Here is a 12,764-nt window from a genome sequence, read left to right as displayed (position 1 = left end):
AACTCAAGTTAACCTTAAGTGAAAGAGATTGAATGGTCAGATGTTTATTTAGCTCAGGTTTGCTCACGAGTTAAGGTTAAAGAGGTGAAATTGAGTTACAGTTAATTAATTAATTTCTCAGATTTTCTTCAAGAAAATCCTACCTGCTCAATTGGGTAAAAGTTTTATCAAAGGCAGACAGGCAGACAGCACAATTTTTAATCATCAGCTATTTTCTGCTATGTCCTCCAGCAAGTTCATAACCATTTGAAAGAGCAAATTGAAGGAAACTGCAAAGAGAGAAATAAGACCAAGCAAAACAAAATAAAACAAACGTAAGATAGGAGCAGATCTGAGATCTGTGCCCACAGAAAAAAACAAAACCAGGACAGATTTAAGAAGGGCATCACTAACATTGTCAGAATGCTGGGACTCACTAGGGTGATGTCCAGTTTCTTTCAACATGGGCCTCATGTTTGGGAATTCATGTAAGTATCGGAGCTGCGTGCATTTGTACTGGCAGCAATAACAAGTGTCCACGCCAGGCATGAGCATAACATGTCACCAATAGGAACTGGGGCTCATGCAGGTTTTCTCCAGTCCTTGCATTAGAAATGCTTCCTCAGGCCCTGATTCCATGATGTAATTCTTGTGGAATTAAACTTGAAGAGTTCAAAATTATGCAATTAATTGTATTCAGCTTCAGTGATAACGACTTATTAATCAAGTCCTTCAGCAAGACACCTGGCACTTCACATAGCAGTTGGGATGGGAAGCAGCTAGGCCCAAGGAACTTCTTGGTTCATGTGAGCAAGCTAATTAGGTGAATTGTTATTGATCGGCTGCTTTATTGGGTTGCATGTAGGTAGGAGTGCTGAGGGTTAGGAGTTGGGAAAAAAAGTTGTTTTTATTTTGAACTGAAGACTGTAATAAAATCAAAATCTATCAATCATCTGATATTTATTGAACACCAATTATGTGCAAGCCACCAGGACGGGCTCTGAGCTTCCATACTGAATCTGAGCATAAGAGAGAAAGTGTCCTCCCTTCGTCCCAGCCCCCACCTCCTGGGACTAATGATCTAGGTGAATCGCAAGACAGAAGCGCAAGCAAACACAGCCAGCCCCAAAGAGCCACGCGAAGGCAAAGCAATGGGCTTCAACTCTTAGCATTTTTACTTTGTAGAACTGCCTTTCCTCCATTCCATGTCCTTCCGGTGGACTGCCAGCCGCCCTCGCCCATCTGCCCACATGGTGGACACATGGCCCAGGATAGGTCAATCAGGTCTTCTCTTTGATAAATGTGGATTTTGAATAGAGAGAGAAACACAACAGACAAAGGCAGTTAGCACTGTCACTGATGACCACCTTCAAGAACCTGCTGAGATTCCTGGGGCTGCCGTCGTTCCTTCCCAAAACATGACTTTTCAGCTCGTCTTTTTTGTGATCTCACCAGTGTCTTGGCAAGATCCTATTTGCTGTTTGACTGCCAACCAGAGTTCGTTTCTGAGCCTTGATATCAAAGATTCCTGATAAAGACAATGAATAGTCCTGAAGTTCTGAGATGGAAGAAGGGTTTCCTCTTCGTTGGAGAGTGGTATTGCGGAATAATGTAGACAGGTGGCAAGGTGCACTGGATTCTGGTCAAGTTTGCTGATTACTTGTTATCTACAATGTACTGTGTATACAAAATATGCACCTTGCAGAGACACAACAAATATCCTCATTTTACAGAAATGTAAACTGGAGAAACTGAGGCTCCAGAAAGCTCTATAACTTATCCGGGGCCACAGTGCTACCAAGTGGCAAAGCAGAGGCTTGAACCAAGTCTTCCTGACCTCAAAAGCTTGCAGTTCTCCAGCTTGTAGCCATGAACAAATCACTTTGCCTCTTTGGGTTCAGGGTCCTTAGTGATAAAATTTGGATGATAACAGCTGCCCTGTCTCCCTCCCCGCAGGGCTGTTGTGAGGATCAAAGAGCAGAATGTCTGTGGAAGCACTTTGAAGCCTTTCACTCTACAGATACTTGTGAAGGCTTCCAGTTGTGAGGTGGGGCTCCAGCTAGGACGGGCAAAGTACTGAGGGGTGATGAGGGAGAGGCTGGTGCAGGGTATGATCACAGGAACAGGACACTTGGGAGAATTGGGGAAGTCTTGTGACACAAAAAGTCACAGGAGTCTTGGGGCCAGCAGGTGGAGGGCAGTAGAGTTTGATCCGATAATCCAGCAGGCTTCCTACGGGGGTCTGGGGAGCTCAAAGTTTGAAATAGATAGTTTGAAGACCAACTACAGGAAGTGCTGCTTCGCAGATTGTGAATAAAAGAAAGGTCTTATCTTCAAGAGGTCGAGGCATTCACACGGACACCACCCCATGAATCTTTACCACAACCCCTGTGTCATCTCCCTTTCACGGCCGAGCTGATGCTCAGTAAAGTTCAGAAAGCTGCTGAACATCAGAGTAGAAAGTACAGGAACACATGTTAAACCCTGGTTTTACTGAGCTACATATCATCTGGCTTCTTCCATTTCCTCCTCCCACTTCCTCCCTTCTTCCCCTCCTCACCCACGACCCATTAGTTGGAAAGAAAATGCTGAAGTCCCAGCCTCACTAAATGAATATGCTGTGTGGCTTTAGATTAATCATTCAAACTCTCTGAACTGTAGGGCTCCCTGTGTGTACAATGATCTGGTTGAACTCTAACATTCTCTCTAAGGATTATCTACTCAGGGGCCTTATTTAGGAAAAATCCTTTCATTCGCGTAAGTCTCTACCCATGAAGATCCAGTCCCCAGTGCACTTCAGTGGCATCCTAGACCACAGGTGGTAGAATTGTACAGAACCTTGGCATCACCCCAAGGAGACTCTTCCTGTAGATTTTGAAGTAGCATGAGAATAAACCATGGGCACAATATATTGGTTTTACTGGTCAAATCAGACTCTAATATGGGAGGATCTAAATGTGTTTCTCTATAAAGAGCAGAAAGTCTCCTGCTCAGTTGAATGTTCTTCATCTGGGAAGCTATTGCCATTCTGGTCTTTCCGTTTGTCCCTTTGCCCTGTTACCCATTTCTCCTTAGAGACTTGAGCATGTTAGTCCCCCATGGATAATGATGGACAAGTGGACAGGAATGAAAACAGTTACCCAAGTTCAACAGCAAAAGCTCCTACTGGTCGCCTGCTTGCATGACCGCCCTTGGGAGACTCACGGCATGAAGAAGTAATCTTGTCGCATCCGGAGATCACAGACAGCAGCACTGTAACCCAAAGAGTTTCACTTTCAGCAGGTTCACAGAATTTAACTTTGAGAAAAGTGTCCCACGGACAGTATTTTTTATTATCATTTTCAGTTCCTTTTGCATAAGATTGCAAACTCCATGAAGGCAGAGATTCTTGTATCTCATTCACTAGAATAGTGCCTAGCCCATAGGAGACAATACATATTTCTTGAGTGTTCTTTCACTTGTACAAGAATGTTAAAAGAATTAACAATCAAATTGTGAATTTTGAAAGGGGTCCAGGGGCAAGGAGGATAAAGAAAAGCATTCTGTTTTTCTGGTTCGGTTATGTACACGGTGATCTTAAGAAAGGGGTCACACCATCACAGCACACACAGAATAAGTGGTAGGCTTTGGGTACAGAGCTCCTTCACTTACTAGCTGTGTGACCTTGGACAAGTCACTCAAGCTCACTGAGACTTGGTCTTTTCATGGAGAATGTGGATAGCCATACACAGGACTGTTTTAAAGAGTGAGATCTCTTCTTTGAGAGTACCTAACAAAACGCTTGGCACCCTTCCTTGGATATGTACAGCTACTGAGCACTTAAAATGTGACTACTGAGACTCGTGAATTAAAATTTAATTGTATTGAAGTTTAATTAAACTTAAACACTGAAACATTCAAAAATATTTTTATCTTAGATACAACTTTAAGCTATTATTTTTTTGAGTTCAGGGTCTCACTCTGTTGCCCAGGCTAGATGCAGTAGCATGATCATGGATCATAGCAGTCTCAACCTCCTGGGCTCAGGCGATCCTACCACCTCAGCCTCCCAAGCAGCAGCTGGGACTACAGGTGCTATGCCACCATGCCTGACTAACGTTTTAATTTTTTTGTAGAGATGAAGTCTTCCCTATGTTGCTCAGCTGGTCTGGAACTCCTGGACACAAACAATCCTCTCTCCTCAGCCTTCCAAAATGCAGGGACTGTAGGCATGAGCCACTGTGCCTGGCCTTTATGCTATTGACAACATTTCACTTTGCCCACTGCATTGTATAGGCGTTGCTATGTTGCTGTGGTGTGTATGTTACACCAGCATCACTTCTAATATTATGCACAAGCACATCACTGAACAGTCAGTGAACAGATGGATTCAGTTCAAATGTTTTTTAAAAATGCACTAATGTAACATTATAATGCATTTATTTGAATATTTTACATAGACAGCTCAAGTGATAGTGATCTCTATGTAAACTTTAATTAGTAATTAAATTGAAATACTTATTTTAATTATAATATGATTAGATTATGTTTCTTGTTAGAAAAAAATAAGTATGGACAAATTTTAAAATTTACAATGAAGGCATACTAGTGATATGAAATTGAGTGGAGACACAGAAGCTAATATAATGACCAGAACAGTAAAGAAGAAAAGAGACCAGAAAAAGATGTTCCAAATTTCATAACACATGGCAATTACAGTGGCTACTACAGAGCTCAACAAAAAAAGCTGTTATGTTTTTTAAAAAAACGATACCGTGGATAATACTAAGGTCCATTTAAAGCAAACACACGTTGAATTTGATGTGTTCTCTCAACAGCTAACAGAGAATTGAAGAAATTAGTTACTTGAAATCAGAATTAAATGTCCAACCAACAAAATTTCTTCAACAATTTTTGATAGGCTCTGAGCTTGTAACTTTGGCCTGATATAAAATGGCTTAAATTCTTCCACAAAAAAAGAAAACCGTTTTTAGATGGAGAGATAGTAAAAGAAATTATTATCTCAGTTATGGAAATTTTGTTAGAAAATTACCAGGACTAGGCGGGCTCCGTGGCTCAGCCTGTAATCCCGCGGCTTTGGGAGGCTGAGGTGAGTGGATTGCCTGAACCCGCGGGTATGAGACCCGCCTAGGCAGCGAGACCTCATCTCTACAATAAATCAAAAAAATCAGCCGGGCGTAGTAGCGCATGCCTGTAATTCCGGCTACTTGGAAGGCTGAGGCGGAAGGATCGCCGGAGCCCAGCAGCTTGAGGCTGCGGTGGCTGGGAGCAGCCACTGCGCTCCAGTCTGAGCGACAGAGTGAGACTCCAACTCAAAAAAAAAACCAAAAAAACCCCCAGAAAATTACCAGGACTAAAAGGTATCTCATAAAAAGTGAAGATTTTCAATTAAGTCACTATGTAAGTGGCTGTAGAATATAAGACTAACAATGTCAAAGATCAATTGCTTCAAAGTGTGAAAAGTTAGGAGACTTTTTTTTTTTTTTTAGCTTTAGATAAACCATATATTATAAGAGACTGTTCCCAGTTAATACTGGGTACATTTGAGTACATTTTTGTCTAAAAGAACTTTCCAATTCACTTAGAAATGATGTCTATCCATGACCTTAAAAAAAAATAATAATAAACTCAACATATAGTTTTGAATCTTTTAGAAATGTCATAGGTCTGAGTGCAGTGACTCACACTTGCAATCTCAGCACTTTGGAAGGTTGAGGAAGGAGTTTGAGACCAACCTGGGCAACATAGCGAGATCTCATTTTTTTTTTTTTTTTAAAAGGAAGTTCCAAATGAGAGTCTTAGCTATTTATGAAAAATAGCTTATTTTCTATCAAGACAGATGAGAGCCTAGCTATGGGAAGTCAAAAATCTAGATTTATCAGAATTTTAAAACAAGGGACTGATGCTTGATATTTCCCTTATTGCTTCACTGTATTGTGTGACACATACTGAAAATATCTGTGCTAAGTTCTTCAATGAAAATCCTCATGGATATATTTGTCAAAATCATTCAGTATATACATGTTATAAATTACTAGTTTACGGAACTGTTGAAAGAAATAGAAAACAGTGAATTTAATGGTTGTGTGTTCTTTACCAATATTGATTGCTTGAGCAGTGGGAGAGTTTCACAGATTTACAGTACTGGTAACTCCAGTTTAAGATTTTCTTGAAACAAAAGGAAAATTTGTCATATTCAATAATTAAAGACCAAAAAATGGTAGCATGATGTATGCTTTCTCTATTATATCATATTGCTTATGAATAATCTAAACTTTTCTACAGAAAGCAAAAATAATTTACGTTGAAATTTTTCATGAAGCAAATTTATACTGTTTTTACACATTTAAAACCATGACTCAAGATGCTTGTTTTAATTGTAATCAACTGTTAGGTAAAGCGGCTGTTAAAATTAGAAGAAGAAGCAACCCATTCGGATCCCCTCCCACTGTGGGAGCTTCTCTGTCCTCTCCATAAATCCTGCTTTCTCAATAAATAAATAAAATAAAAAATAAAATTGCAAGAAAAATGTGAACTATACTTCCTTGATATTGATGAATTTAGACTTGCTTTTTAATGTATGTAATACTCTTCTGAATTCAATGTTAATATTACTGAGTTGATACAAGAGTTAATGAATTTACTTGGGCAGGTGTCATTTTTACATTGACACGACTTTGCTTCAAAATCATGTCAGTTCTTTCAAGCAAAAAGATGAACCTGTTTTAGAAATATGAATGCAAGCATTAAGGAAAAATAATTTTTGGCACAAGATTCATTTTTGGAAAATTTTTAAGTAGAGTTTTATAAGAGTTTTTTTTTTTTTTTTTTTTGAGTTGGAGTCTCACTCTGTCGCCCAGACTGGAGTGCGGTGGCACGCTCCCGGCCACCGCATCCTCGACCTGCTGGGCTCCGGTGATCCTTCCACCTCAGCCTTCCAAGTTGCTGGAACTACAGGCATGCTGTACCATGCCGGGGCTAAAGGAGTTTTAATTATATAATATACTTTTAATTTTCAAGAGATATGCTATGGTTTGAATGTTTTCGAACCCTGCGAAACTCATGTTGAAACTTAAATCCTAACGCAAAGGTGTTGGGAGATGGGGCCACATGGGCAGAGACTTCATGAATGGATTCCTGTCTTTATAGAAGGAGCTTTCAAGAGTGGATGGCTCTCTTCTACTCTGCTGCTGAAGACCAGCAGATCTTCCCTCCGGAGGATGCACCACTAAAGCACCATCTTGGAAGTGGAGACCAGGCCCTTACCAGATAACAAACCTGCTAGCACCTTGAACTTGGATTTCTCAGCCTTCAGAACTGTGAGAAATACATTTCCATTCATTATAAATTACCCAATCTCAGGTGTACTGTTACAGCAAAACAAACTCAGACAAGGTGTTTCTTGTTCTCTCATTATTTATTTATTTATTGGGGTTTTTTAAAAATTATTATTTAATTATTTTTTTACAATAACTTCTTGTTTCATAAATCTTCTTATACTTCAGAGGATATTAATAATCGTTCTTTTTCTGAAGTTTCATCTTTCTTCATGTCTCCATTTCTTCCAAGTGGTTGTTTTCTGTTAGCTGTTTTGGTTTCTGTCATTTATGTTATAGGCTTCCTAGGAGTTTCCTAGTCTTCATCTGTTTCTTCATACCTAAATGTGAGGCGTTTTAAAAATTGATTGAAAGATTTATGCAAATAGGTGAGACTTGCTGACTGTGGTTTTTCTTGAAATCCTATCCATGGTATTTTGACTGGGTCATTCCTTTGAAGAAACCTTGATGCCTGTGTCTTTAGGACTTCTCTCTTGGGCGAGTTGGATTCTTAGTGTAGAGTCTTCTAATCTTTTGTCTTTAGTTTAAAGTTTACTGTTGGCATTTTGAAAAGCATTGAAGAGGGAGAGGAAACATTTTAAAATTTAGTACATAAATTGTCACTAAATCTCCCTTCAGTTGTCCCATAGTTCATAGCCCTCTTGTTGCAGAGAACAAACATCAAAACTTCTGCTAAGGTGGCACCACGGCTGTCATCCTCATGCATGGAGTAGGTGCGGAGACTCAAAGTCTAACTGTTCTTTCAACAACCTCTCAATCGTTCTTTCTGTGTTTAATCTTTTCTCCACCCCACTTCTAGGGGTACCCAGTGTCATTAATTTCCAAGTCCTTTGACATTTTTGTACTGCAGGTTTCTTCTTGAATTTTCCCACTGCTGGCATGAGATTCAGCTTTCTCAAATCTGCTGGCTCAGTTACTGTCCTAGCTGGATTCTTCAAAAGCAGATCATGAGACAAAAGCTGCTGTGTAAAGGATATATTTGAGGGTTTGACCCTGAGAGTCAGGGACAGGGAAGTAAATCAAGGAAGAAGAGAGAGAGCCAACTGAAGGATGCATGACAGAGCTGGCCACAGCTACAGGGAAGTTGTGTGTGAGTTGTCAACTAGGTTTCTGTTTGGCATCCTGCCACTTGACATCAAAGAAGCCCACAAGAGGCACTGTTGGTTTAGACTTATTTGAAGATGTTGGAAGATTTCTCAACACTGGGCTCTACTGCTATGGCTGAAGAGCTGTAGAACAAGAGATGAGGCTTAGAGAGTTTGGATGGATTTGTGTTGAATCCACCATCGATCTCTAGAAAAGTTTAGGGAGAAGAAACTTCTAAGCAACATTGAATTAGGCAATGCATTTGCATGGTTTATTCCTTTATTATTTAGGTCTTCTTTAATCCCCTTGACAGTATGCAGTATGTTTTAGTATACAGGTGTTGCATTTCGTTATATTTATTGCTAGGATTTTTGTGTTTTTGGATTACATTGCAAATGACATTTTAAAATTCCATTTTCCATTGCTTATATATGAGACTGTGATTTTAGTGCATTGATTCATCTTCTGATCATGCTAAATCTATTTATTTGTTCTAGTAGTTATATTGTAGATTCAGAAATGATTTCTCTCTACACAATCATGTTTGTGAATGACAGCTTAACTTCTTCCTTCCCAATATTTATGACATTTTCCCCCTTAGTTTTGTCTTATTGCATTGCCTAGGTCATAAACTGCAATGTTAAATAGATATAGTGAGAGCGGACATTTGTGTCTTGCTGATCTTAGAGAAAAGTATTAAATCTTTTGCCATCAACTATAATGTTAGCTATCAGCTTTTCATAGACACCTTTACTGAACTAAAAGAGTTGCATTCTAATCTTAATTTTTTAAAAGTTTTAATAACAAATAGGTGTTAAGATTTATCAGATTCTTTTTCTGCCTCTCTTGAAATTATCATATGATATTTCTTATTTTGTTAATCTGGTGAATTACATTAATAGATTTTGAATCTTAAAACAGCCTTCCATTCCTGGGATAAACCTCACTGGTCATGATATATTATTTTTTACATATTGGTGGATCCAATTGATGAATATTTTGTGAAGAATAGTTATATAAAAACTTATGAAAGATTTTTTTTATAGTTTCTTTTTGTAATGCATTTGACATTTTTGTTATGAGGATTAGACTGGCTTTATAACACGAATGAGAAGTCTATTTTCTGAAGGAGTTTGTTCAATATTAGTATTATTTCTTCTTTAAAACTTTGATAGGACAATTGCAGTGGCTCACACCTGTAATCTAGTACTTTGGGAATCTAAGGCGGGAGGACGCTTGAGGCCAGGAGTTTGAGACCAGCCTATGCAAAATAGCAAGACCTAGACTCTACTAAAACAGAATAAATATTAGCTGGATGTAAGAACACAGCCTCCCAAGTAGCTGGGAGGTTGAGGCGGGAGGACTGCTTGAGGTTGAGGCTGCAGTGAACTATGATCATGCCACTGCATTTCTGCAGTGAACTATGATCATGCCACTGCATTTCTGCCTGGGCAACAGAGCCAGGCTCCATTTCTTAAAAAAAAAAAAAAAAGATAGAATTTTATACTATACTGTTGGTGGGAATGTAAGCTAGTTCAGCCCTTGTGGAAAGTCGTGTGGTGTTTTCTCAAAGAACTAAAAATTGAGCTTCCATATGATCCAGCAATCCTACTTCTGGGAATATACCCAGAGGAACACAAAATGCTCTCCCCAAAAAATACCTGCACATATATGTCCATTGCAGCACTATTCACAGTGCGAAAACATAGAACCAACCCAGATATCCATTGAAAAAGAACTAGTCAAAGAAAATGTGGTACGAATACACAATGGAATATTACACAGCTACAAAGAAGAACACAATCACAGCCTTTGCAGTAATTTGGATGCAGTTGGAGACCATCATACAAAGTGAACTATCACAGAAACGAAGAACTGAACACTGCATGCTCTCACTCGTAAGCGGGCCCTGATCACTTGTACATGAGCACAAGGGTGAGAACAGCAGATACTGGACATTGCTGGGGCAGGGGAGAGGGCACATGGCAACATGCTGGGTACCTTGGCCACGATCGGGGGTGAGAGGGCCTGTTAGAAGTCCAAATCTCACCTGCATGTAATTTACTTAAGAAATAAATCCTCACATGTACCCTACACCTCTAAAATAAAAAAGAAAAGAAAAGAAAAGAAAAAGAGTGTCATAGTGAAGCCATCTGTCCCTGGAATTTTCTTGGCAAGAAAGTTTTTGATTATGAATCCAATTTATTTAACTGATAGGGATTTCTAGATGTCTCTATGTCTTCTTTCATCAATTTTGGGAAACCGTTAAAAAAATTTTCCCATTTCATTTAAGTGGCATAAAGTTATGTAAAATAACCTTTTATTATCATTTAAATGTCTGTGATATCAGTATGAATATTTTCTTATCTTTAGTATTTGTGTTTAATATTTTTCAACCATTTTATTTTACCTGTCCCTTTATATTTAAATCATGTTTTCTTATAAACCAAATATAGTTAGGTCTTTGCTTTTTTAAAAAAAATTCAGTCCACTTGTCTTTCCCTCTCTTCCTCTCTGCCTCCCTCTCTCCCTCCCTTCCTTCTTCCCTCCCTCCCTTCCTTCCTCCCTCCCTCTCCTCCTCCTCCTTCCTTATTTTTTCCTGAAACAGGGTCTCACTCTGTCACCCAGTCTAGAGAGCAGTGAGGTAATCATAGCTCGCTGCAACCTCAATCTTCTGGGCTCAAATCATCCTCCTACCTCAGCCTCTCAAGTAGCTGGGACAACAGGTAAGCACCACTAGACCCAGATAATTTTTAAATTGTTTTGTAGAGACAAGGTATCACTATGTTGCCAAGGTTAGTCTCAAACTCCTGGCCTCCAGCAATCCTCCCGCCTTGACCACCCAAAGTGCTGAGATTACAGGCATGAGTCACCATGCCACCTTTTAGAACCTTTAGCATATTTTCCCTGCTTATTTTAAAGTCCATGTCTGAGAATAAAATAATGTCTTTTGCAGCAACTTGGATGGAATTGGAGACATTCATCCTAAGTGAAGTAACACAGGAACAGAAAACCAAATATCACACATTCTCACTTACAATTGGGAGCTAAACTAATAATCTGCAAAGGCATCATGGACATTGGAGATACAGAAGGGGGAGGATAAGGAGGAGGAATTTAAAAAATCACCTGTTGGGTACAATGTACACAGGTAGGATGGTGGGAACACTTGAAGCCTAGACTTTGCCACCACTCTCCATGTAGCCAAAAACCACTTGTACCCCTAAAGTTATTGAAATAAAACAATGCATAAAGTCCAGGTCTGACCATTCCAACATCTAAGCATCTCTGGGTCTGCTTCTATTGACCGCTCTTAACCATACGTCATATTTGCTTCTTCACGTCTTTTCAATTTGATTGTATGCCAGGAATTGTATAGTAAAGAATAGTAGCTATTGGAGCACTAATATTTATCTCCAAAAAGAGCATACCTCTTCTGTGTCAACCCATAAGTGTGGGGGACGGAGTCCATTTCAATTTAACCTGAGGCTGAACTTCATTACAACTTTAGCTAACTTTAATAGCCTTGGCCCTGAGCGTTTGGAGGACAGAATTAGGACTTTTCTTTCAGCTGGGTTTGGGATATGAGCACTGGAGAAACTCTGAAAACTTCTTTGTGCTTCATTGCTCAGTCATGCAAGTCTTAACTGGGTGGATTTGTATCTGCTTAAAGCCAGACTACCAAACTTTTGGGTTACTGAGTGGTTCTCTGCTTTCCAGCCCAACTTTCTACTCCTCAGAAAGGGGTGTCTCTCCACCTCTCTGCTGTGTCCCCAGGGACTGGATATCCTCTGCAATGGACTCAGCAAAGGCCCAGAGCATCTTGGTTGGGCATCTTTCAACTTTCTTGTCCTATTCAAAGCTGCAAAATTTTGAAATGGTGCACAAAAAAATATCCGATCTATTCATCATTGTCCTTCTGCCTTTAAACCTCCAAAATTTTGTTACAATCATCCCCTTTCCCATATGCATTATTCTTGGGGTTTATTCTTCAAAACATATATCTCATATGGATTTAAAGATGTTTTTGAAGGGAGTGTAGTTAAATATATGTGTACAATTCATTTTCATTAATCCAACATCTTTCTATTTGCTTTCTGAGTCTTTTGTTGTTGTTCTTATTAGTAATGTTGTTAAGCCTTTGCATATTTATTTATAATTATGATTTACATTATTCCTAAAGAGCAGCCTTATTTCTATATTTGAATTCTTATCTGTTCAGTTCCACAGAAATAAACCTAAGCTTTTCAGTAATTCAGTCAATTTATTTATTTATTTATTTATTTATTTATTGAGTTGGAATCTCACTCTGTCACCCAGACTGTAGTGCAGTGGCCGCTCCCGGCCACCGCAGCCTCGACC

This window comes from Carlito syrichta, unplaced genomic scaffold (assembly GCF_000164805.1).
Source record: "Carlito syrichta isolate Samal-C Ts95f unplaced genomic scaffold, Tarsius_syrichta-2.0.1 Scaffold166711, whole genome shotgun sequence".
Lineage (NCBI taxonomy): Eukaryota > Metazoa > Chordata > Mammalia > Primates > Tarsiidae > Carlito > Carlito syrichta.
This window is presented reverse-complemented; position numbering follows the sequence as displayed.